Source organism: Elephas maximus, chromosome 1 (genome assembly GCF_024166365.1).
Source record: "Elephas maximus indicus isolate mEleMax1 chromosome 1, mEleMax1 primary haplotype, whole genome shotgun sequence".
NCBI classification, from domain to species: Eukaryota; Metazoa; Chordata; class Mammalia; order Proboscidea; family Elephantidae; genus Elephas; species Elephas maximus.
Window position 1 is genome coordinate 1,000,334 of NC_064819.1, and position 25,380 is coordinate 1,025,713.

General features: G+C 41.3%; 1 protein-coding gene across 8 annotated transcripts in view; it reads left to right on the forward strand.

Annotated features, from left to right (window-relative positions):
- The window catches only part of LOC126071864 (OX-2 membrane glycoprotein-like), a 317,661-nt gene that overhangs the window by 224,308 nt on the left and 67,973 nt on the right, over positions 1-25,380 (forward strand). For 4 of the 8 annotated variants that reach the window (XR_007516393.1, XR_007516394.1, XR_007516399.1 and 1 more), the window contains one exon: positions 21,241-22,978. The exons of the other annotated variants lie outside the window; for them this stretch is intronic. The gene's annotated coding sequence lies outside the window, so the exon portion shown is untranslated. Of the gene's footprint in view, positions 1-21,240; positions 22,979-25,380 lie in introns of those variants that run through there. 8 annotated transcript variants of the gene reach the window in all.

Below are 25,380 nucleotides of genomic sequence, written 5' to 3' on the forward strand. Positions count from 1 at the left end.
TTTTTGTATGTGTGCATTTATTGATATAATTTGACCTCTGAGCACTGCTTTTGCTGTGTCCCAGAGGTTTTGATAGGAAGTATTTTCATTCTCGTTGCTTTCTATGAATTTCCTTATTCCCTCCTTGATGTCTTCTATAACCCAGTCTTTTTTCAGGAGGGTATTGTTCATTTTCCAAGTATTTGATTTCTTTTCCCTCGTTTTTCTGTTATTGATCTCTAGTTTTATTGCCTTGTGGTCTGAGAAGAGGCTTTGTAATATTTCGATGTTTTGGACTCTGCAAAGGTTTGTTTTATGACCTAATATGTGGTCTATTCTAGAGAATGTTCCATGTGCGCTAGAAAAAAAAGTATATTTTGCAGCAGTTGGGTGGAGAGTTCTGTATAAGTCAATGAGGTCAAGTTGGTTGATTGTTGTAATTAGATCTTCCGTGTCTCTGTTGAGCTTCTTACTGGATGTCCTGTCCTTCTCCGAAAGTGGTGTGTTGAAGTCTCCTACTATAATTGTGGAGGTATCTATCTCACTTTTCAGTTCTGTTAAAATTTGATTTATATATCTTGCAGCCCTGTCATTGGGTGCATAAATATTTAATATGGTTATGTCTTCCTGATCAATTGTCCCTTTTATCATTATATAGTGTCCTTCTTTATCCTTTGTGGTGGATTTAAGTCTAAAGTCGATTTTGTCAGAAATTAATATTGCTACTCCTCTTCTTTTTTGCTTATTGTTTGCTTGATATACTTTTTTCCATCCTTTGAGTTTTAGTTTGTTTGTGTCTCTAAGTCTAAGGTGTGTCTCTTGTAGGCAGCATATAGATGGATCGTGTTTCTTTATCCAGTCTGTGACTCTCTGTCTCTTTATTGGTGCATTTAGTCCATTTACATTCAGGGTAATTATAGATAAATAAGTTTTTAGTGCTGTCATTTTGATGCCTTTTTATGTGTGTTGTTGACAATTTCATTTTTCCACATACTTTTTTGTGCTGAGGCGTTTTTCTTAGTAAATTGTGAGATCCTCACTTTCATAGTGTTTGACTTTATGTTAGTTGAGTCGTTACGTTTTTCTTGGTTTTTGTCTTGAGTTATAGAGTTGTTATACCTTTTTGTGGTTACCTCATTATATACCCCTATTTTTCTAAGTAAAAACCTAACTTGTATTGTTCTATATCGCCTTGTATCACTCTCCATATGGCAGTTCAATGCCTCCTGTATTTAGTCCCTCTTTTTGATTATTGTGATCTTTTACCTATTGACTTCCATGATTCCCTGTTATGTGTATTTTTTTTTTAATTAATCTTAATTTGTTTGTTTTTGTGATTTCCCTATTTGAGTTGATATCAGGACGTTCTGTTTTGTGACCTTGTGTTGTGCTGATATCTGATATTATTGGTTCTCTGACCAAAAAATATCCTTTAGTATTTCTTGTAGCTTTGGTTTGGTTTTTGCAAATTCTCTAAACTTGTGTTTGTCTGTAAATATCTTAATTTCGCCTTCATATTTCAGAGAGAGTTTTGCTGGATATATGATCCTTGGTTGGCAGTTTTTCTCCTTCAGTGTTCTGTATATGTCGTCCCATTCCCTTCTTGCCTGCATGGTTTCTGCTGAGTAGTCAGAACATATTCTTACTGATTCTCCCTTGAAGGAAACCTTTCTTTTCTCCCTGGCTGCTTTTAAAATTTTCTGTTTATCTTTGGTTTTGGTGAGTTTGATGATAATATGTCTTGGTGTTTTTCTTTTTGGATCAATCTTAAATGGGGTTCGATGAGCATCTTGGATAGATATCCTTTCGTCTTTCATGATGTCAGGGAAGTTTTCTGTCAGAAGTTCTTCAACTATTTTCTCTGTGTTTTCTGTCCCCCCTCCCTGTTCTGGGACTCCTATCACCCGCAGGTTATCCTTCTTGATAGAGTCCCACATAATTCTTAGGTTTTCTTCATTTTTTTTAATTCTTTTATCTGATTTTTTTTCAGCTATGTTGGTGTTGATTCCCTGGTCCTCCAGATGTCCCAGTCTGCATTCTAATTGCTCGAGTCTGCTCCTCTGACTTCCTAGTGTGTTGTCTAATTCTGTTATTTTATTGTTAATCTTTTGGATTTCTACATGTTGTCTCTCTATGGATTCTTGCAACTTATTAATTTTTCCAGTATGTTCTTGAATAATCTTTTTGAGTTCTTCAACAGTTTTATCAGTGTGTTCCTTGGCTTTTTCTGCAGATATCCTAATTTCATTTGTGATATCATTAAGCATTCTGTAAATTAGTTTTTTATATTCTGTATCTGATAATTCCAAAATTGTATCTTCATTTGGGAAAGATTTTGATTCTTTTGTTTGGGGGGTTGGAGAAGCTGTCACGGTCTGCTTCTTTAAGTGGTTTGATATGGATTGTTGTCTCCGAGCCATCGCTGGGAAACTAGTTTTTCCAGAAAATCCGCTAAAAAAAAACAGCAGTCAGATCCCTATCAGAGTTCTCCCTCTGGCTCAGGCTATTCAGATGTTAATGAAGCCGCCTGGGGAGGGTGGGGGAGGGAACAGAGAGATAGGAGAGTAGCACCTCAGAATATAGCCAGAGTTGCTTGTCTTGCTTGGAATGACTATTATATCTGAGATTCCCGCGGGCGCGTCGCCTATGTGTGCTGGCTGTGTGGAGATTGCCCCCAGGGAGTCTGGCCCGCTGGAGTCACGGTCAGATCCTCCGCTTCCAGCCCCACGCCCAGCGTCAAGGCTTCCCTACTGGGACGGTGCACTCTCGACTCCAAAATCAGTCGCTGCCTCCCGGGGACTTCTCGTCCCTCCAGCCGCGTGGCCGTGCCGCCCCCGTGAACCAGGTGGGCCCCCTCCCGGGGTTAGTTCAGATGGGTGGAGTAGCTCCCCGTGCTTGAGAACGCTGTTCTCCCCGCTCCAATACCAGTCGCTGCCTCCCGGGGACTTCTCCTACCGGCTGCGTCCCACGCCGCCCGTGCGACCCGGCTGGTCACCTTCCCGGGGTTAGTTCAGGGGGTGGAGCAACTCTCCGTGTTTATGGCGTACCTGCGTGCAGTCCAAATCTCTGCGGGATGGTTCCCCGGCTCGGATGCTGCTCTTTCTGCTCCAAGATCAGTCACTGCCTCCCGGGGACTTCTCCTAACGGCTGCGTCCCACGCCACCCGTGGAACCGGCTGGTCCCCCTCCCGGGGTTAGTTCAGGGGGGTGGAGCAGGTCTCTGTGCTTGTGCCGTACCTGACTGGTACGCTAGCTCCAGGCTCTGGAAACAATCGCTGCTTCCCCGTATTAGTTCGTTCTCCGTCTCTAAATCTGTGTTTGTTGTTCAGGGTTCGTAGATTGTTATGTATGTGATTGATTCACTTGTTTTTCCGTGTCTTTGTTGTAAGAGGGATCCGAGGTAGCGTCTGCCTAGTCCGCCATCTTGGCTCCGCCTCAGTGCTGCCTTTTTTTATGGGAGCAGACTCTCACATCTTTCTCCTGCAGAGCAGGGTTGAGTTCAAACTGCCGACCTTTTGGCTAGCAGTCAAGCGCTTTAACCACAGTGCCACCAGGGCTGCTAGCTTGCTAATAGCTGTTTTAAATGTTAGAAAGGATCATATCTTTCGGGCAGACCCTGCAATTCCCAGCACTGAACTCAAAGGAAGACTTAAGCCGTTGGTGAAAATTTACTCCATGACATCTTTCCTAGAGTCAACTTAGTGTCCTGGGTCCTAATGGGCATTTACAAAAGGATTTTATTATATTTTTCAGGTTTCTTATGAAATCTCATTGTAAATAGAAAAAATGGGGAAGTGAACTGGTTAGGAAAATCCTCCCCTATACCCACAGAATGGACTTCATGGCACCTATAGACCCTCTGCCTCCTTTAGGAAGGTTTCCAGAGGTTTGTCTGCTCACTTTTCTTTAGTGCTGTCTTCATTTTTTACCCCTGACCCTAAAGATTGGTGGGGGACTTCATAATACAGTCAGATTGACGTAAATTTTGAAACACTGGAATTAAAAATCCCAAGGGAAGTTATTTTCAGCCTCTAGAGTGGGCATGGCAAACTCAGATGCCTATAGGTTTCAGGGAAGGTAAATTAACACAAGTGGTTTAACGAGAACAGGGCGTTGTAGGGTCTGTGTCAAACCTGAACTCAAACTTTACCTACTGCTGTTGAGTTGATTCTGACTCATAGCGACACTATAGGACAGATCAGAGCTGCCACATAGGGTTTCCAAGGCTGTAATCTGTACAGAAGCAGACGGCCACATCTTTTTCTCACGGAGCAGCTGGTGGATTTGAACTACTGACCTTTTGGTTACCAGCCAGGCACATAATCCTTGTGCCGCTAGGGCTCCTTGCACTCAAACTCTAAAAAAAAAAGAAAAAAAAATTTTTTTTTTTTTTTGCAGTATAAAATAGAATGACTAGGTAAGGAAGGACTGATCCTGTGGCTGATAAAATGAATATTAAATACAACCCTTAGTGGTACTAAGCTCAGGGTAATCTTTCCCAAATTTCTCAAAGGAGTATCTTGCCAGGTTGAAGTTCATGAGACCTCCATTCCTTCCATCTCACTTAGAATTGAGATTTTGAAGTAAAGAGTAAAGGAATAGAATAAAGGTAGTGCCCATGGGCTTTTTAAAAAGCAACTTGTCTTTCTTTACTTGTTGTTTGCTGCCCTCAAGTCAGTTCTGGCTCATGGTGACCTCATGTGTGCAGAGTAGAACGGTGCTCCACAGGGTTTTCAAGGCTGTGACCTTTCAGAAACAGATTGTCAGGTCTGTCTTCTGAGGCGCCTCTTGATGGGTTCAAACCACCAACCTTTCAGCTAGTAATTGAGGGCTTAACCATTTGTGTTCCACTCCCCACCTCCCCCCTCCCCCGCCCCCAGAACTTCTTGTCTCTGCTTCAATGAATCTCCTTATGCTCTATCTTTGCGGGCACCCCAGGCTAGCCCTTGAATTTCTCCACATTTTTATCCTGGCCTCTTGCCCTTGGACCCGGTTTCCTCTCCTGCCCGGTTGAATTGGACTTATTGGAAAAACTTGACTTCCAACTTCACTTTTCTCCCAGATTCTGCCTTCAGTCTTCCCTTTGCCCTGTAATCCATTCCTTTGTGAAGCTCTGTGTTACTATCGAACTCTACCCCGCCTTCCAGAGCCCCAGCCAAGACCAAAGCTCTTGGGTCCCCACCTGCCAAGGAAAGGAGTTTGGACAAAGACAATGTTGCAAGAAGACTGGGAGAAAAGGTTATCCAAGCAGGGCCAAAGTGCTGATGCGAGTGGGCAAATTGAGAGAGAGCCTTTCCCACATTGCCATGATGGCAGCCAGGAGGCTTGGTTATTGCAGCAGCTAGAGTTGGAAGCTGTCCAGCTACCAGCAAAGTTCCTGCACCTGCACTCTGAACTGGTTGATGGTGCTTAAAATTTTCATTGAATGAGGCCATGAGAAAGTGAGGGTAAAGCAGCAGCGTCTGTCCTGGGCAGAGAAGCTTGAATACCTGGCACAGCGGGTGTAAACCACTTCAGGCTTTGATAGGAAAATGGGGAGGAAATGGGGGAGGGGGATCTTTTGGAGCCCTTAGTGGAAGGAAACTGGTACAAAAGATCATAAGACAGCACACATACTCTTTGTTTTCCTTCCCCTGATGGTGCGCCCTGGGAAAACAAAATGATTCCCCAACAAAACATTCAGAAGGTAGCAGAGTGATGTGGCTGCCCTGGACTGGGAGCCAGGAACCCTAGCTCCACTTTCTGGCACCGCCATTACTGTGCCATCTCACTGGAACAGGCTGGTCAGCCATATCTTGAACAGAACCTGTGCTATTTTTTCTTTCTCTAGCCTGTCTCTGTCTCCAAGTATGATTTTGCTGTCAACTCCCCTAAAAGTTAAATGTTAACCAATGTTTCTCCTAAAAAAAAACCCCGGAAAACAAGTGATAGCAATCTAACCCTATCAAACAGGATGAAGGATGGCGCCAGCCACCCCCTGGGCTGATGAGATAATGGCAGGAAAAGACCAACATGTTTGAAATAGACCACCTAAAGCAAACAGAAGGAGAACGCACATTCCACAAGTTCCTAAAATCTAGGGCCCGTTTTTCCTTTAAAACCTGATCTGGCCTGCAGTTTCTCAAGACAGCTTTAGGAGGAGTTCAGTCCCCTGTCTCCATATGCTGGTATATCTTAATAAATCTCTTGCCATTCACTTCACCCCTGTCTCAAGGATTGGTGGTTTGCAGCAGGGTGGCTCTAACTCACGAAAATTGCAGGTAACAGCACAAGCCAGTCACCTCCCTAAATTTTGGTGTCCTCATTTTTAGAATAGATATAAGCATCCTCAGTCTCGTAGGGTTGCTAAGAGAAATACAAGATGTAATGTATGTAAAAGAATTTTCTAATGCTAAAGCACCTTATTAACTTGAAGTTGCATTGTGACTTTGTAAAGCTTCAGCACTTGTGTTGCTCATGCTAAGCATTTATAATTTAAGTGATACAGATTAGAAAGAGGATTGGGGTGTTAGCCTAGAAACTCTGGGTTTCAAAAGGAAAATGAGTAGGTTACTAGCATGATGGGTTTTGGAGGCATTTAGACCTCATGTCAAATTCACCATGTGCAACGTACTAACCACATGATGGTAAGTACATACTTTGACTTTTCATGCCCTCACCTGAGGTATGAATAATGTGAATAATTCTTTAAGTTGTTTTCAGGCCTAAATGAGAAAGTATAGCAGAGAAAGAATGTTAGTTTTATTTCCTCCCCTCTACTCCTTGACATTACTTCCTGGTCTCCCGAGCTCATTAAAACCTGAGAAGGGTTTTAATCAACGAATCCAAGCATGGATACTGGCATGGGAATAGCCTGGAGCCGGGAAGAGAGCTTCTTCTATGCCAGACAAGGCTGGGCTCTGTATTCAGATTGTGCTCTGCTAATTGTGTGTCATCAGTACCCTCAGGAACTCATAATATATATGGTGAAGTTTTGGGTGATGCAAGACTGAATGGAGAACACATTGCTGTTATGAAGAGAGATGCTGGGTTGTGTGGGAAAACCATGTGTCTGTGGCTGTCACTGTGACCTTATAGGCTTCTTTTTCCCTTAGCCAGCATTCACTACCTTGGCTTCCCTGAACTCGTGGATCTACAATTTGAGTAATTTATTACCAGCTTGTTTGTTTATGGTTATGTTGTCTTGTTTATGAGTCTATGGTATACTTAAGCTTCCATCAATGGTTTTGTAAACTGAGAGGCTTAAATCATGTGTATTTATCCAGCAAATAACAATGTATATTTAAATATTTTAAATACAAGGTAGTGGGAGGATGCCTGGGAAGGCAGAATTTAGCATACATCCAGTTAGCATGAGAATTTATTTTTAAAAATGTCAGTAGCTTCTGAGTGTGCTGAAGGAGGAAAGTTTCCTGTGAGCAAAACTCCTTTGTTCTAAGAAATCTGCCAGCAAATAAAAATGTGAACTAAAATATTTTAAATATGATGTCTGTTTATGAGGTTAGTGGGCAAGCATTAATTGCCCTAAGGATAAGGTATAAAAGCGACTGAGATATTTTGGCTTGAGTTTCCTCATATTTCTTGGTGTATGTAAATTCAGTGATGGTAGGAGGGAATGAGCAAATCTGCATGGGAAGAGTGTCTAAGAACTCCTAAAATGGAATGGATTTGAAGCTCATCCCTTTGGTAGTATAAATTTCTAAGACACCTCTGATGGATGGAGACAGGGGGATGACTTAAATCCACCAGAGTCAGAAACACCAAGGATACCCCTTCCACAGAAGAACCTCACCGTGGAAGGGACGAGGCAGTACAGAAGCTCAAAGTCAGGGCCAAGGTCAGGTCATCAAGGTACAATGTATTGCAGAGGATGGAAACCTCTATTGACTTATCCACCATAGCACTGTGAAGTGTGCTTTGGAAATAACGGTCATGTGCTGCATAATATCCATGGGGGCAACGCCTGACCACATGTCCTTCTGTGGTTCCAACCCCCTCAAAACCTATTATATTAAAAATTCTAGGTACATACAATGGTTCGTAATAACAAATGGGAGCTACTACTTTGCAAGGCACATGAAAACATTATTAATATTACTGTGTTATTACGTTAAAGATGTTTTAGTGTATCTGGAAGTGTTTCTTTAATGGTTTTTATGCATAGAATATGGTGTTTGCACAACATTCAAATCACAACATCCTATTTCACAGAACATGTGGTGGACACTAAGTGACACACAATTGTAATGGTTATGAGGGGAAGTATAGGGAAGTAAGAGTTGTAACGTAGAAATCCCAGAACTACTTGGTCATGTAAAAATCATCACTGTGTGTAACTCTTCCAGGACAGGATGAGAGAGTTCCACTTCCTTCCACCCAAAACCCATTGCTGTGGCGTAGATTCCACTCATAGCAACCCTATATATCTTGAGAAATCACTGCATACAGCCATACATCTTGAGAAATCACTACAGGACAAATAGGTTGATAACAAACAAGGAAGGTACCTGTCTGGCTCTGTGGGGGCTGTAACCTAAGGCTTCCCACATGTCCCTCAGGAAGGCGTTGGTGTCAGGGATGACCCCTTGGACATGAATGGAAACAAGGTGTTTGAGGGGCAGCAGTCATGGGAACAGACTGTATTCTTTAGAATTGGAAAGATTTTGTCTAAACAAATCCCAGATAAGCATCATTGCCAGGAGGAAATCAGGAGCAGCCTGCAGGGGCCAGGGTCATTGCATCAGCTGGGGCAGCATCAGGGAATGCTTTCTTGAAAAGAAATTTCAGAAGAGAATTTCTTTGGAAATTACCATTCCCTTAGGCCAGGATGAAGAGTTTGTGGAGTCAATACTGACATAACCCAGCCTCAAGATGATGAGCCTAAGTCTCAGTTCCACGAATATGACTAATATATGTAAATCCTCTGAACATTTGGTGTTACCCTGAAGAAGGTGACTAAAAGGGAAGACAGATGTTTAGGATTATGAGGGGTAACTCCATATGAAGGCTTAAGCCGGTTTTGATTTAAACAGTAAGATGACATTACCTTACTTGTTCCCTTATTTGAAGTAAGTTCAACTGGTTATTCTACTAAGCATAATTAAAAATGCAGTGAGGTGAATCTCAAACCACCAACTCAGATTTGCAAGACAGATCACATTTAATTTTTAAAAGCCCAATGTATTCAACTTCCTCCCCTGCTTCTAAATCAAAAATTATTTTATCTCACATAGAAAGAATCCTTACATTGGGGATAAGGTTGAACTTGGGTCTCCTTCAACTCTATAATCAAAATATGATTATAATTGTACAAAGAAAAAATAGAAACATACGCTAAGTAGTAGTTACTCTTATGCCATTCTACACATTAGCATTCAATGGCAATATTGAGTACTGTGTACAAGCTGGGCAACTAACTTCTTTTCTATAATCCTACTGGTTAGTGTTACTGTTTGAGCAATTAGAAATTAAACTTGATTTTATTAGCCATGTGACTTGGTAAGAAAATTGCAAAGACCTACCAAGAAAAATAAACACTAGGAAAGGTACAAAAATTAGCATGAAAGGAAGCCAAAGTAGGAAAATTAATGTTACCAATTCATCAATTAGGAGAGTGACAAGCATGTTTTGGCATCTCTTACAAAACTGGGGCCTGCTATGTTTTGGCAGAGACACAAAACATGCATTCACTTAGAGACTCTGCTCCTAATGGTTTAATAGTAAACTTCTTCATTGTTGTTGTTGTGAGTTGCTGTCCAGCCGATTCGGACTCATGGCAACCCCATGTTTACATACTAGAACCACTCCATAGGGTTTTCAAGACTGTCATCTTTCAGAATTAGATGGTTACACTTGTCTTTTGAGGCACCTCTGGGTAGCTTTGAACCACCAACCTTTTGGCTAGTAGTCGAGCACCACCCAGGAAACCACAACTTTCTTTACTAAGGCCCTTGATATGGCCAGGCAGTGATACCAGGTTCAGTCAAATTATAAGGCAGGAATAATGAATCTCAAAGGATGAATATTTTCGAATTAAATATGATGTCTGTAGTGAAGAAGAAGAGGAGAGATTATATATCCTGATATGAATCTTCAGCGACATGAAGAATAAATAATCTATAAAGTAATTTTTAAAAATGGCTCAGAGAGTTATTTCTAACCCACTGTCACACGCAATTATGGATGACCTTGCAAAGAATGGGAGTTCCAGAGCACTTAATTGTGTTCATGAGGAAACTACATGGATCAAGAGGCAGTCGTTTGAACAGAACAAGTGGATACTGCATGTGTTAAAGACAGGAAAGGAATATATTAGGGTTGTATCCTTTCAGCATACGTATTCAGTCTGTCGCTATGAGTTGGAATTGACTCGACGGCAATAGGTTTGATTTTTTGGCGGGGCGGGGGGGTATTCAATCTGTATGCTGAGCAAATAATCCGAGAAGCTGGATTATATGAATAAGAACAGGGCATCAGGACTGGAGGAAGGCTCATTAACAACCTGTGTTACGAAGATGACACAATCTTTCTTGCTGAAAGTGAAGAGGACTTGAAGCACTTACTAATGAAGATCAAAGACCACAGCCTTCAGTATGTTGCTTATGGGTCCAGTTGTGAGGATTTTTGTTTTCTTTATGGTGAGGTGTGACATAAAGAAAACAAAAATCCTCACAACTGGACCCATAAGCAACATCACAATAAATGGAGAGAAGGTTGAAGTTGTCAAGGATTTCATTTTACTTGGATCCATAATCAACAGCCATGGAAGCAGCAGTCAAGAAATCAAAAGACGTATTACATTGGGCAAATCTGCTGCAAAAGACTGCTTGGGCTGTTCAAAAGCAAAGATGTCACCTTGAGGGCTAAGGTGCACCTAACCCAAGCCATGGTATTTTCAATCATGTAATATGCATGGGAAAGCTGGACAATGAATAAGGAGGACCAAAAAAGAATTGACTCCTTTGAATTGTGGTGTGGGCGAAGAATATTGAATATACCATGAGCTGCCAAAAGAATGAACAAATCTGTCTTGGAGGAAGCACAACCAGAATGTTCCTTAGAAGCAAGGATAGTGATACTTTGTCTCATGTATTTTGGACATGTTATCAGGAGGGACCAGTCCCTGGAGAAGGACATTATGCTTTGTAAAGTAGAGGGTCAGTGGAAAAGAGGAAGTCTCTCAATGAGATGGATTGACACAGTGGCTGCAACAATGGGCTTAAGCATAGCAACAATTGTGAGGATGGCACAGGACCAGGCAGTGCTTCATTCTGTTGTGCATAGGGTCCCTATGAGTCAGAAGCGACTCAACGGCACCTAACAAGAACATCACACACAAGGGAGCCCTGGTGATGCAGTGGTTAAGAACTCAGCTGCAGAACAAAACGTCGGCAGTTTGAATCCATCAGCGGCTCCTTGGAAACCCTATGGGGCATTTCTACCCTGTTCTATAGTAGGCAACAGGTCTGGTTGAACAGGTTTCACACACATGACAGCCAGTTTTGAGAGAAGCAGCAAGCACAAATTTCTTGGAGGAAAATCAGATTCCAGAAATTGTCCTATATTTCCCAGTGGGACATCACAAGTATTTCAGCAAACCATATAGGCTTGCCACTTCTCCCTGGGACTTTCTCCCCACCTGGAACTGCTTGAAGCTCAGTAACTGCACATGGTTGTTTTCAATAAATGTTTATTGGATGAGCAAATGAGCGGATAACCGAATGAATGAATAATGAAAAAATATACAACTTCCCATTTTGAGTGTGCTTGTAACAAATTTTGACTAAATTATCCCTTTTCCCTGGCAGGTACCAAACTAGAAATAGTTCTGCTCTTTCAAATTGCTACCCCACTCAAGGCCTGAATTCCTTTAAAGAACAATTAGTTCTTTGTTAAAAAAAAAACAAAGTACAAAGTGTTAGAAATACGTTCTAATCCATTTCGTGACAGAGCTTCTCTACTTGATTAAATTAGCCAGTCTCTCTTAATTCAAATAAAACTGCTTAACTCTGAAATTAACAATACTATACTGAACTACCTGATGCTGGTATTATCAGGAAAAATAACAGGAAAACAGAACACGTGCAATAGTTATGATCCCTTGAAGGAATAAATGGAATTAAATTACCTTTTTTCTCAGACGAATTTCCTTTTTCCTTAAAGAGGCAAGAGGCAGCCCACAATACACAGAAGAGAAGCAGCTGGAAGCTCTGACTGACCCACGAGAACGGAGGGCTGAGGAGGTAGAAACTGCTGGGTCATATGTGATAGATTCTTTGTGATGAGAAGAAGAATAAAGCCAGGCAAAGACTGGATGTGAATACTCTGAACAATCTCCCTGAAAGGGGCAATCTGTCAAATCTTAGCACAAGATTGAGAGGGCACATGAAGGGAGAAAAACAAGCTTGCATTTTAATATACTTTTTTTATGAGGTGGAAGAAAAAGTGTGTGCCAGGAGTCTGCGGGTGGTGCAAATAGTTAACGTGCTTGGGCGCTAACCTAAAAGTTGGAGGTTGGAGTCTACCCTGAGGCATCTGGGGAGAAAGACCTGATGATCTACTTCTAAAAAGTCAGCCACTGACAAACTCATGGCACACAGCTGTACTCTGTCTCAGACACACATGGGTCACCATGGAGTCAGAATCAACTCGATGGCAACAGGTTTTAAAGGATATGCCTAACTCTATATTACGGGACCGTGTGGTTCATGTCTACAAACTTCCCCTGGGGTGTTTTTTGTGGGGGAGCTTGTTGAGAACTGTTTTTGTGGGGTAAGTTGTTGAGAACTGTTGGGCTAAAGGAACAAAAGACAGTTGATGATAGAAAAAAAAAAAAAACGCTCAAAGACAGTATTCTTTAAATCTTCCTTTGGCTCTTAGAGAAAAACCCTATTTTAGTCTGAGAAGGCTTGTGTGATCGCTGTGTCCTCATAATGATTGTGCATTGCCTTCATTCAATTTATTGAGCTCCTTTTCTGGAGGAGAAATATTACAAAAGGTTCATGGAAAACCAAATGAATAGTGACACTGTTGATGTTAGTAAAGGGTAACTTCTTCCTGTTAAAATTTAGCTTTCATATTGACTCAGAGTTCTTACTTAAGAAATTTCCCAAGGCATATTTTGTTCATTTACCAAAAAAAGGAAAAGAAATGCTTACTGACATCGAATGTAAGTTGCAGGGGGGACAGGAAAAAGAAGGTTCAATTCAGAAAGTGACCCTCAAATTTCATGAATAGGAGAAATAATGAAGACTGACAGAGGGCTGGAAAAAGGCAAGGGTGGATTCTCTTCAGCCAAACCCTCTACTCCATTCCTCTTGCTCCATCCCTCCGTACAAACTGGGAAAGACCCCTTGACTACACAGTCCCAGCAAGCCTGAGTTCCTTTCCCATCTTCCTTTTTCTCTCACCATCATATGCCCACCCAAGAAAAAAGACTGAGCAAGGATCTGGCAGAAGAAGCCACCTGAAGTAGGAGAATCTCTCTCCTAAGGAGGGGCAGGTTTTAGACCATGGGCAGGACAGCCCCTCATAGGCTGGACAGATGACAGGTGAAAACTTCTGCAATGCAGGGCCAGAGCCAAGGAGAGGTCCAGGTCGGCTCGAGCAACTAAACACAGAAGAACATGGGCACTGATGCCCAGAGCAACCAGTCCCATCAAGGGCAAAGCTCTGAAGATGCTCTGGGGTTAAAAGGGCTGATGTGGCTGGAAGCAGCACAGGTAATCACTTATGTTGGAATGATGACATGTGTTTCACCTTTCTATAGTTATTGGTTTATGTTTTATTTGGTGTTTTATATTATATATATATATTTTTTCATTTAAATGTATTATATATTTAGATATGTGGGGGTTTTTTGTTCTGAATTTTTTTGTTATGAACTCTGATCAGGTTTTTTAAATATAACTTTGGAACTTGGAAATTCTGAAACAGATCTCTACCTGCTGGCATTGTGGTCCTCCTCCAATGTTGTGCTCACTTACACAACATATCTAAGGTTGAATTGATGACCCCCCCCCACCCCAAGCCCTTCATCTCCATCAGAACCTTTGGTGGAGGAATTATCATCCCTTCCCGGGCATTTGAACCTGGGTGTTATAATTGACACCTCTTTCATGTTTCACCCCCCTATTCAAATTGCCACCAAGTCTTATGGGTTCTAACTTTTAAATGGTTCCTGAATCCACCTCTGTCTCTACATTTCTGCTATAATGTTCTCTCTTATTTGGATGGCTTCAACAACCTCCTAATTTGTCTCCTTCCATCCTCTCTTGTCTGCCTCTTCAATTAATTATCCACACAGGGGCTAGCGGTTTTTGGAAAACTTCTCATGAGTTTTACATTGTTGTTAGAGTTCTCACAAGAAAGAGTAGATTTTTGCTACATTTGACTACCCAGACTCCATTCCTTTTTCTTCCCTGAAACATAATCCCAACTTCCATGTGTTTTGAGGAAGCTGGTCCCACACATAACTGATCCATCCACCCATTGTTGTTGAGTCCATTGTGACTCATAGCAACCCTACAGGACAGAGTAGAACTGCCCGATAGGGTTTCCATGTCTATAAATCTTTAAGGAAGCAGACTGCCACATCACATCGTTCTCTCACAGAGCAGCTGCTGGGTTTGAACCCCCGACCTTTCAGTAAGCAGCTGAATGTTTAATTACTGAGGCACCAGGGCTCCTTGCCCATACCTGAAGTAACCTTAATTGGTGAGCCCTGATTGACTTTAGCTAATCAACACATAGAATTTCTCTAGTTCAAGGAATTGTGACCCAGTTTGAGCAAATGAGACTGGAGGAGGTATTTATTGGATTTTTAAGGAAAAGCAGCATTCAGCTCTTCCAAGAGAGTTGTTAGTTGCTGTCAAGTCAGCTCTGACTCATGGCAATCTTACGTATAACAGAACAAAATGTTGCCTGGTCCTGTGCCATCTTCATGCTCACTGGTGTGTTTGAGGCTATTGTGTAGTGCCTTCCAGCCTAGGGGGTCATCTTCCAGCACTGTATCGGACAATATTCTGTTGTGATGGGTAAGATTTTCATTGGCTAATTTTCAGAAGAAAAATGCTAGACCTTTCTTCTTAGATTGTACAAAAAAAATACCAGGTACTTTTTTTCTTTTTTTTTGTCCTTCTCCTAGATATGATGAACAAGAAACCAAAGAGGCTCTAAGAAGCCCCTAGCAGCTATCATATGCAACAACAAAAGGAACCACACTTGTCATGAATACACGCAAGAGATACCTGCAAAATGCAGAGCGAGGGAGGAAATAAACTAGTTCCTTCAGATCACATTACAGCAACTGCATAAAACCTTGCCTGAAGCTCATCTTACCTCCAGATTTTTTGGTTATGACAAACAAATCCCCTTTATTACTTCTGATCAGTTGAATTGTTTTCTTGGCTCCCTCACCTCGTCAGTCTCATCTCCTTCCACTCTAAATGAAACCCACTAGGCTGCAGACACACTGGCCTTCTTTCAGCTCCTTGAACACACTCAGCATTTTCTTATCAGAGAATTATTCATGTGGTGGTCCTTCAGCTTGAAACATTCTTTGCCACTGTGCCAATTATCAATATGTTGCTTCTCAGCTCCAAATTCATTCTTTTTGTGTGTGTGTGTGTGTGTTTTTTTATTAACTTTTATTAAGCTTCAAGTGAACGTTTACAAATCCAATCAGTCTGTCACATATAAGCTTACATACATCTCACTCCCTACTCCCACTTGCTCTCCCCCTCTTGAGTCAGCCCTTTCAGTCTCTCCTTTCGTGACAATTTTGCCAGCTTCCCTCTCTCTCTATCCTCCCATCCCCCCTCCAGACAAGAGTTGCCAACACAATCTCAAGTGTCCACCTGATATAATTAGCTCACTCTTCATCAGCGTCTCTCTCCCACCCGCTGACCAGTCCCTTTCATGTCTGATGAGTTGTCTTCGGGGATGGTTCCTGTCCTGTGCCAACAGAAGGTCTGGGGACCATGGCCGCCGGGATTCCTCTAGTCTCAGTCAGACCATTAAGTTTGGTCTTTTTATGAGAATTTGGGGTCTGTATCCCACTGATCTCCTGCTCCCTCAGGGGTCCTCTGTTGTGCTCCCTGTCAGGGCACTCATCGATTGTGGCCGGGCACCAACTAGTTCTTCTGGTCTCAGGATGATGTAGGTCTCAGGTTCGTGTGGCCCTTTCTGTCTCTTGGGCTCTTAGTTGTCGTGTGGCCTTCGTGTTCTTCATTTTCCTTTGCTCCAAGTGGGTTGAGACCAATTGATGCATCTTAGATGGCCGCTTGTTAGCATTTAAGACCCCAGACGCCACATTTCAAAGTGGGATGCAGAATGTTTTCATAATAGAATTATTTTGCCAATTGACTTAGAAGTCCCTGCAAACCATGTTCCCCAGACCCCCGCCCTTGCTCCGCTGACCTTTAAAGCATTCATTTTATCCCGGAAACTTCTTTGCTTTTGGTCCAGTCCAATTGAGCTGACCTTCCATGTATTGAGTGTTGTCTTTCCCTTCACCTAAAGCATTTCTCATCTACTGATTAATCAATAAAAAACCCTCTCCCACCCTCCCTCCCTCCCCCCCTCGTAACCACAAAAGTATGTGTTCTTCTCAGGTTTACTATTACTCAAGATCTTATAATAGTGGTCTTATACAATATTTGTCCTTTTGCCTCTGACTAATTTCGCTCAGCATAATGCCTTCCAGGTTCCTCCATGTTATGAAATGTTTCACAGATTCGTCACTGTTCTTTATCGATGCGTAGTATTCCATTGTGTGAATATACCACAATTTATTTACCCATTCATCCGTTGATGGACACCTTGGTTGCTTCCAACTTTTTGCTATTGTAAACAGAGCTGCAATAAACATGGGTGTGCATATATCTGTTTGTATGAAGGCTCTTGTATCTCTAGGGTATATTCCCAGGAGTGGGATTTCTGGGTTGTATGGTAGTTCTATTTCTAACTGTTTAAGATAACGCCAGATAGATTTCCAAAGTGGTTGTACCATTTTACATTCCCACCAGCAGTGTATAAGAGTTCCAATCTCTCCGCAGCCTCTCCAACATTTATTATTTTGTGTTTTTTGGATTAATGCCAGCCTTGCTGGTGTGAGATGGAATCTCATCGTAGTTTTAATTTGCATTTCTCTAATGGCTAATGATCGGAAGCATTTTCTCATGTATCTGTTGGCTGCCTGAATATCGTCTTTAGTGAAATGTGTGTTCATATCCTTTGCCCACTTTTTGATCGGGTTGTTTGTCTTTTTGTGGTTGAGTTTTGACAGAATCATGTAGATTTTAGAGATCAGGCGCTGGTCAAAGATGTCATAGCTGAAAATTCTTTCCCAGTCTGTAGGTGGTCTTTTTACTCTTTTGGTGAAGTCTTTAGATGAGCATAGGTGTTTGATTTTTAGGAGCTCCCAATTATGGGGTTTCTCTTCATCATTTTTGGTAATGTTTTGTATTCTGTTTATGCCTTGTATTAGGGTTCCTAGGGTTGTCCCAATTTTTTCTTCCATGATCTTTATCGTTTTAGTCTTTATGTTTAGGTCTTTGATCCACTTGGAGTTAGTTTTTGTGCATGGTGTAAGGTATGGGTCCTGTTTCATTTTTTTGCAAATGGATATCCAGTTATGCCAGCACCATTTGTTAAAAAGGCTATCTTTTCCCCAATTAATTGACACTGGTCCTTTGTCAAATATCAGCTGCTCATACGTGGATGGATCTATGTCTGGGTTCTCAATTCTGTTCCATTGGTCTATGTGTCTGTTGTTGTACCAGTACCAGGCTGTTTTGACTACTGTGGCTGTATAGTAGGTTCTGAAATCAGGTAAAGTGAGGCCTCCCACTTTCTTCTTCTTTTTCAGTAGTGTTTTGCTTATCCGGGGCTTCTTTCCCTTCCATATGAAATTGGTGATTTGTTTCTCTATCCCCTTAAAATATGACATTGGAATTTGGATCGGAAGTGCGTTAAATGTATAGATGGCTTTTGGTAGAATAGACATTTTTACTATGTTAAGTCTTCCTATCCATGAGCAAGGTATGTTTTTCCACTTAAGTATGTCCTTTTGAGTTTCTTGTAGTAGAGCTTTGTAGTTTTCTTTGTATAGGTCTTTTACATCCTTGGTAAGATTTATTCCTAAGTATCTTATCTTCTTGGGGGCTACTGTGAATGGTATTGATTTGGTTATTTCCTCTTCGGTGTTCTTTTTGTTGATGTAGAGGAATCCAAGTGATTTTTGTATGTTTATTTTATAACCTGAGACTCTGCCAAACTCTTCTATTAGTTTCAGTAGTTTTCTGGAGGATTCCTTAGGGTTTTCTGTGTATATAATCATGTCATCTGCAAATAGTGATAACTTTACTTCTTCCTTGCCAATCTGGATACCTTTTATTTCTTTGTCTAGCCTAATTGCCCTGGCTAGGACTTCCAGCACCATGTTGAATAAGAGCGGTGATAAAGGGCATCCTTGTCTGGTTCCCGTTCTCAAGGGAAATGCTTTCAGGTTCTCTCCATTTAGAGTGATATTGGCTGTTGGCTTTGCATAGATGCCCTTTATTATGTTGAGGAATTTTCCTTCAATTCCTATTTTGGTAAGAGTTTTTATCATAAATGGGTGTTGGACTTTGTCAAATGCCTTTTCTGCATCAATTGATAAGATCATGTGGTTTTTGTCTTTTGTTTTATTTATGTGATGGATTACATTAATGGTTTTTCTGATATTAAACCAGCCTTGCATACCTGGTATAAATCCCACTTGATCAGGGTGAATTATTTTTTTGATGTGTTGTTGGATTCTATTGGCTAGAATTTTGTTGAGGATTTTTGCATCTATGTTCATGAGGGATATAGGTCTATAATTTTCTTTTTTTGTAATGTCTTTACCTGGTTTTGGTATCAGGGAGATGGTGGCTTCATAGAATGAGTTGGGTAGTATTCCGTCATTTTCTATGCTTTGGAATACCTTCAGAAGTAGTGGTGTTAACTCTTCTCTGAAAGTTTGGTGGAACTCTGCAGTGAAGCCATCTGGGCCAGGGCTTTTTTTTGTTGGGAGTTTTTTGATTACCGTTTCAATCTCTTTTTTTGTTATGGGTCTATTTAGTTGTTCTACTTCTGAATGTGTTAGTTTAGGTAGGTAGTGTTTTTCCAGGAATTCATCCATTTCTTCTAGGTTTTCAAATTTGTTAGAGTACAATTTTTCATAATAATCTGAAATGATTCTTTTAATTTCATTTGGTTCTGTTGTGATGTGGTCCTTCTCGTTTCTTATTCGGGTTATTTGTTTCCTTTCCTGTATTTCTTTAGTCAGTCTAGCCAATGGTTTATCAATTTTGTTAATTTTTTCAAAGAACCAGCTTTTGGCTTTGTTAATTCTTTCAATTGTTTTTCTGTTCTCTAATTCATTTAGTTCAGCTCTAATTTTTATTATTTGTTTTCTTCTGGTGCCTGATGGGTTCTTTTGTTGCTCAGTTTCTATTTGTTCAAGTTGTAGGGACAGTTCTCTGATTTTGTCTCTTTCTTCTTTTTGTATGTGTGCATTTATCGATATAAATTGGCCTCTGAGCACTGCTTTTGCTGTGTCCCAGAGGTTTTGATAGGAAGTATCCAAATTCATTCTTGATTGATCTGTGAAAGTGGATCTGGGCCCTTTAAATATTATTTTCCTTTGGCAGCTGGTGTGATACTAAGCCTTGTCAGTAGAGGGCACTGGGCATTTCGGGAGGAAGGAGTCTTCCTTCCTGGTTCCACTGGTGTGTTCACCTGGCTCCTGGAGAGCATGGCTTTCTCCACTGTTTGGCCCACGTGTTTTTCACCAGTGCTAGGTACCTGCATGGTACACCTTTCTCCAGTGTTTGGCCACCATGTGTTTTCTCCAGTTCTTAACTAGAGCAGTGACAGTGTAGCCAGTAGCCCCAAAAAGTGTGAGCCTGTGACCAGTTCAGATTACTACTCACTGCACCCTCTCTTCAAACCCATGTGTGTGTACACTGGGGAACCATGGGGCTGGTCATCTAGGGAGCTGGCTGTCCAACTTTCATCCCAAAAAGCAGGTCCAGAGCTTCCCTGGCCTGAACTGTGCAAGACAGTGTGCCAAGACACGGACGGGAGTGTGCTGAGGCATGCACAGGAGTGTGCTGAGCCATGCACAGGAGTGTGCCAAACTGCGTGTTTTCTGTCTCCTGATTCAATTCAGACAGACACACCAAGCCCCGCTTCCCAGGCCTCTCAAATTCCTAATCTGTCTTCTTAACTACGCAGGAAGGTCAGTGAAGAAAGAGAATGTGTCTTTCTTGTATACCTAGCACCTAACACAGCACCTGGCACATAGCAGGCTTTCAGAATACTTTCTTTTTTTAAATGCATGTTATGTACATATGCAAATTTTCTTAACCAAGAACCCAAAAACCAACGTAGCTATGAGTGGTATCATCAGTTGGTGTAAATCTAGCTAAGTATCATGCTCTTCTTATTTTTACTCTGGTGGGGCTAAAAAACAGAGTCTTTGGGTGGTGCAAACAGTTGAGTGCTCATCTGCAAGCCAAAAAGTTTAGAGATTTGAACCCACTCATAGACATCTCAGAAGACAGGCCTTGAAAACACTACGGAGCTATTCTCTGTGCACACATGGGTCGCCATGAGTTGGAATCAACTCAATGGCAACAAACAACAACAGGACTAAAAACCTTAGAAGTGCTCGATACATACGTTATTAACTGATAGAAGAGAAAGTGCTTTTACTCACACATTTGGACAGCATTCCCTTATACAATACCAGAACTAAAGAGCTCCAGAAAAGCATTTATACTCATATCAACCTCCTTACTCTAACGACGGGAAAAAGCCTCTATTTTCGCTTTCGGCTCTTGTTAGAGTGGAACACAGCCAGCACGTGCAGACCAGGAAATTACTTTTAGAGAGGGCTTAGAGTCCAGAGTGAGCATATTAAAGATGGACAGCTTTATTTGATCACTAGCTATTTGACCACTAGCCAATTGCTATTCAAAATGGTCACCACTGTTGAATTAAATAAGCCCTCTTGCTACTCAGCCAGGTGCAGCCTTGGTGATAGCTCTCTTAAGAAACAGCTCAGGGATGGATTAATGCTTAGTAGCTGAAGCATTTGCTTTTATGATTTTTATTTTGGGCTCATCTTGGAAACCAGTGTTTTTTCTCTGATAATGGCCTCTTAACATAAGTGGCTTTTCCTGATCAGCAGTCTCCTGAGAATCTTTCAAAATCTGTTTGATGTTTTCTGAAGGATGCCTGCCTCTCTGTGCCTCTGAAAGTGAGTTTCATACCTGCTCTGCACACATGGGGTCACCGTGAGACAGATTCAACTGGAGGACAACTATCAACAACGGCACACAGACTACGCTGTGTAACAGGGCAGCTGTAGTGAACATTTGTTACCACCTGGAATCCAGATCTACCTATGGTCACAGTACCACGGTTCACTTTGAGGAAATTGTATTTTCTGACACTTCTGTCCACACATGGAGGGTGAAACTGATTTTGCACCTGGCTCCAGGGTGGAGTTATGGCTGAATCCTAAATCAAACAGTATATTTTATTGCCTCTGGTGACAATTTGATTCCAGAATGAACACAGGATCTAAGTCTAATCAGAAAATATGAGATTCAGTTCTAAACTCCTCTGAACTTTCTTAGACAAGGACTTCTTTTCTGCTGGACTTGGTGTTGTACAAATCCGTGTCCTGGAGCTCCCGCAGCCACCTGGCAACTACGACAGCCAGACTGAGGATGGAACCAAGATAGAGGTGAGCAGAACCAAGATACAAGTACAAAGATAATCTCCCAGTAATGTTACTACAGTAAAACCTGCCAAAGCCAGAACCTGTGTAAGGCAAAAACCTGTCAGAGAAGGAAAACTCAAATATTTTCCGCTAAAACAAGAGATAGAAAAGTGGTAAGACTGCACTCTGTCAAAGACAGAAAACTTGGGAGACCCGGAAAACCAATGTAGTTTTCCTCAAGTTTCAGCTCTCGCAGCTAGATATTCTGGGCATTTTAATTATGTTGGCTCTTCAACACGCTCTTTGTTAAATTAATTCACCACATTAAATATACACCCCCCAACCTTAGTTAACATCTGTGAACATCTGTTCAGCTGTTTTCAGATGCAAATTGATTAGCATGAACTGACGGAAGACAGAAAATTGATTTCAGTTACATAGTTTGGAAGGAAAGGATAGTGATCAGATACTGAGATAATACACCTTTACATCAGTTTTTTTTTAGTACTTAAAGTCGTTTTTTGCAAGATTAGCAAGATAATAGGGATATCAAAATATAGGGCTTCTGTGAAGTCTGCAAACATGTGAACATAATAAATTGCCTATTAGTATTATATTACAACAAAGTAATATTGTTTCCGTAGTTTATAAACACCCTCATATGACATAAAATCTTCATAAAATTTAATTGATGATTTAAAGACTAATGTGCAAAATATTTAATAATATACAGGCATGTATTATTCAGGAAAATGCCTATTGTGTACATAGTATTATTCAGGGAATTTAAAAGGTAGAAAAAAGAAAGGAAGAAAGGGAAAGAAATTCATTCAGCAAATATTTTTTGAGTGTCTACTCTACCAATTGACACAGTGGCTGCAACAACGGGCTCAAGCATAACCATTGTGAGAATGCTACAGGAGCAGCCAGTCTTTCTTTGTGCATAGGGAGCTATGAGTCAGAACCAACTCGACGGCACCTAAAAACAACTCTGCCAGGCCCTGGAAACCCTGGTGGTGTAGTGGTTAGGTGCTATGGCTGCTAACCAAAAGGTCAGTAGTTCAAATCTACCAGGTACTCCTTGGCAACGCTATGGAGCAGTTCTACTTGGTCCTATAGGGTCACTATGAGTCAAAATCAACTTGACAGCAACAGGTTTTTTTGTGTGTGTTTTTTTTTAAGCCAGGCCCTACATTGGGTTCTGGAGGCATGAAGTAAAAAAAAAAAAAAAGAATACAAAAAAGACGCTGTTTCTACCATCCAGGAGCTCAGTGTAATGTAAAAGAAAAACATATAAACAACAACAATAAGAAAAAAAATCTATAATACAGCATATTAGGTTAGGGAAGGGCAGATGTACCAGGTGTTATAAGAACACAGAAGCATGAGAAACGAGTCCCGACTAGAAAAGACTTCATAGAGAAGGAGACCTTTGAGCTGGGTCTTAAAGGTTAAGTAGGAATTTTCCAAGGCAAAATACTTATTTATCGACTTACCTACACAGATGCACAGCTAGGGGGCATACATCAGGGCAGAGAACAGACCAGAGTTCCCTGGGGAAAGGAAGATAAATGCCAAAAGAGGTGGATCCAACCAAGTCTTATTTCTTCTCTCAAAGTTATTAATGAGACCAGACTTTTTGGGTAGATCACTTGAGGAGCAGCAGAGGCCAGAAAACATAAGACAAGAGTAATGTTTATGTTCTGTTTAAACTTTGGGCTTAATAGTTAAGCTCATGAGAACCAGGAGTGTAGAATCCCTCTGGGGAAGAAAGTCAGAAATTCATAAGTACGATCCTATTCTTACCTTCGTGAGGTTGCTTGCCATGAATACTAACCACTCTTTAAATGAGGGAAAATAAATAAGTAGGTAAGTTAAAGGTTGTTGTTTTGTGTCATCAATTCCAACACATAGCGACCTCATGTGGCAGAGTAAAGCTGCCCAACAGGGTTTTCTTGGCTGTAATCTTTACAGAAGCAGATTGCCAGGTCTTTCTCCAGAAGAACCACCAGCCCCTAGGTTAGCAGCTGAGCACTTAACCATCGTGCCACCAGGGCTCCTTAAAAGATATGTTCAGAGTCACTACTAGGCAACATTTACCCATCAAAACTTGTGTCAAGAACAAAACTAACATTTTCATCTCATCTGTCCAAATCTTATGTCTATTTCTTAATTGAATCCATACCTCAGAGCCAAAAGAAGGGACATTATTATTTCCCCAAAATCCCAAAGGGAGGATTTTATATAAGGAAGTGACATTATGTCCAAAACCAAACCAAACCCTTTGCCGTCAAGTCGATTTTGACTCATAGCGACCCTATAGGACAGAGTAGAACTGCCCCATATGGTTTCCAAGGAGCTCCTGGTGGATTCAAACTGCCGACCTTTTGGTTAGCAGCCGTAGCTCTTAATCACTATGCTACCAGGGTTTATGTGACATAATGTAGGTTATACTTTTTTTTTTTTAAAGATTGCTCTGATTGGGGCTGGGGGATGGGGAGATGGATCTTCTAGCATGAAAGGGGAAGGAGAGAGAATTGGGAAAGCAGAGGAGAAATTATAGTGACTTCAACAAGGGTGCTAGCCAAGGGGATGGTGAGAAGTGAGATGAATGACATATTTTTGAGGGCGGTATTAGCTGATGCGTTAAAGGTGTGGAAAGAGTAAGAGAGAAGTCATGGATAGATTCCTAGGCTTTTTACTAATTAATGTGTGAGGTGCCATTGACATAAACAGAAAAGACAGCAGAAGCAGGCTGAGAGGACATGTCAACTTGGAGGTTTATATTAGATGTGCTAAGTGACGACATCACACATAGCTTTGGATCTGTGAGCTTGGAGTGGAGACAAGGACTAGAGATATAAGTCCTCAGCATAGTAAGGTACTGCCTTCAGAGTTAGAATACAAGAATAATGTACATATTCCACACCTGAAGTCATTTCACGTGGAGTAGCACAAGTGGGAAGATATTTTAGACATTGTTTCTTTGAGAGAAATTAGGATGTTGTCTCTCTAACTTGCTACTCAGAGCATTCTATATAATGACCATATAATGATACCAGCAGGAGTGCTTAAGCACTGCAACCAAGGAACAGAGCAAAGGCAAACATATATTGATAATTTGAACAGAAAGAAACTTGTACAAGTGTGGGTGGCATACACATCGGTGTTCCATGATGCTTCTCTCTCCCTAGCCAAAAGAATGCATGGGTCCCCAACCCCCCAGTTCAGATAGTATCTCTTCATAGCGCCCACACATCTCCAAATCTTCCACATGGCAGTCATATGAGTGCAGCTATCTGTGTTCCGCTTTCTAGTTCATAACTAAAGGCTGAAGCAACTAATGATGATATCTATTTGAGAAATAGAATAAAATGAATTGCTGAAATTCAAGTTGTCTGAATGTCCTCTAATCTCATGAGCCTGTGGGTACAAATGAGGTATCATTAACAATGACAATCCAAATTTTGTTAGCTGGTACCTGACCAAGGACCTTGGGCAAACCTTGCCTTCCTATGCCCACTGTCAAAATCCTTTCCAGTTATTGCTGGAAGCACCTCTAGGAGGTTTCTCAGATGTGCTGAGGACTATATGTTCTTTGATATCTAAGGCCTGAGATCATGGTCCTGGGGCACGTCCCACGAC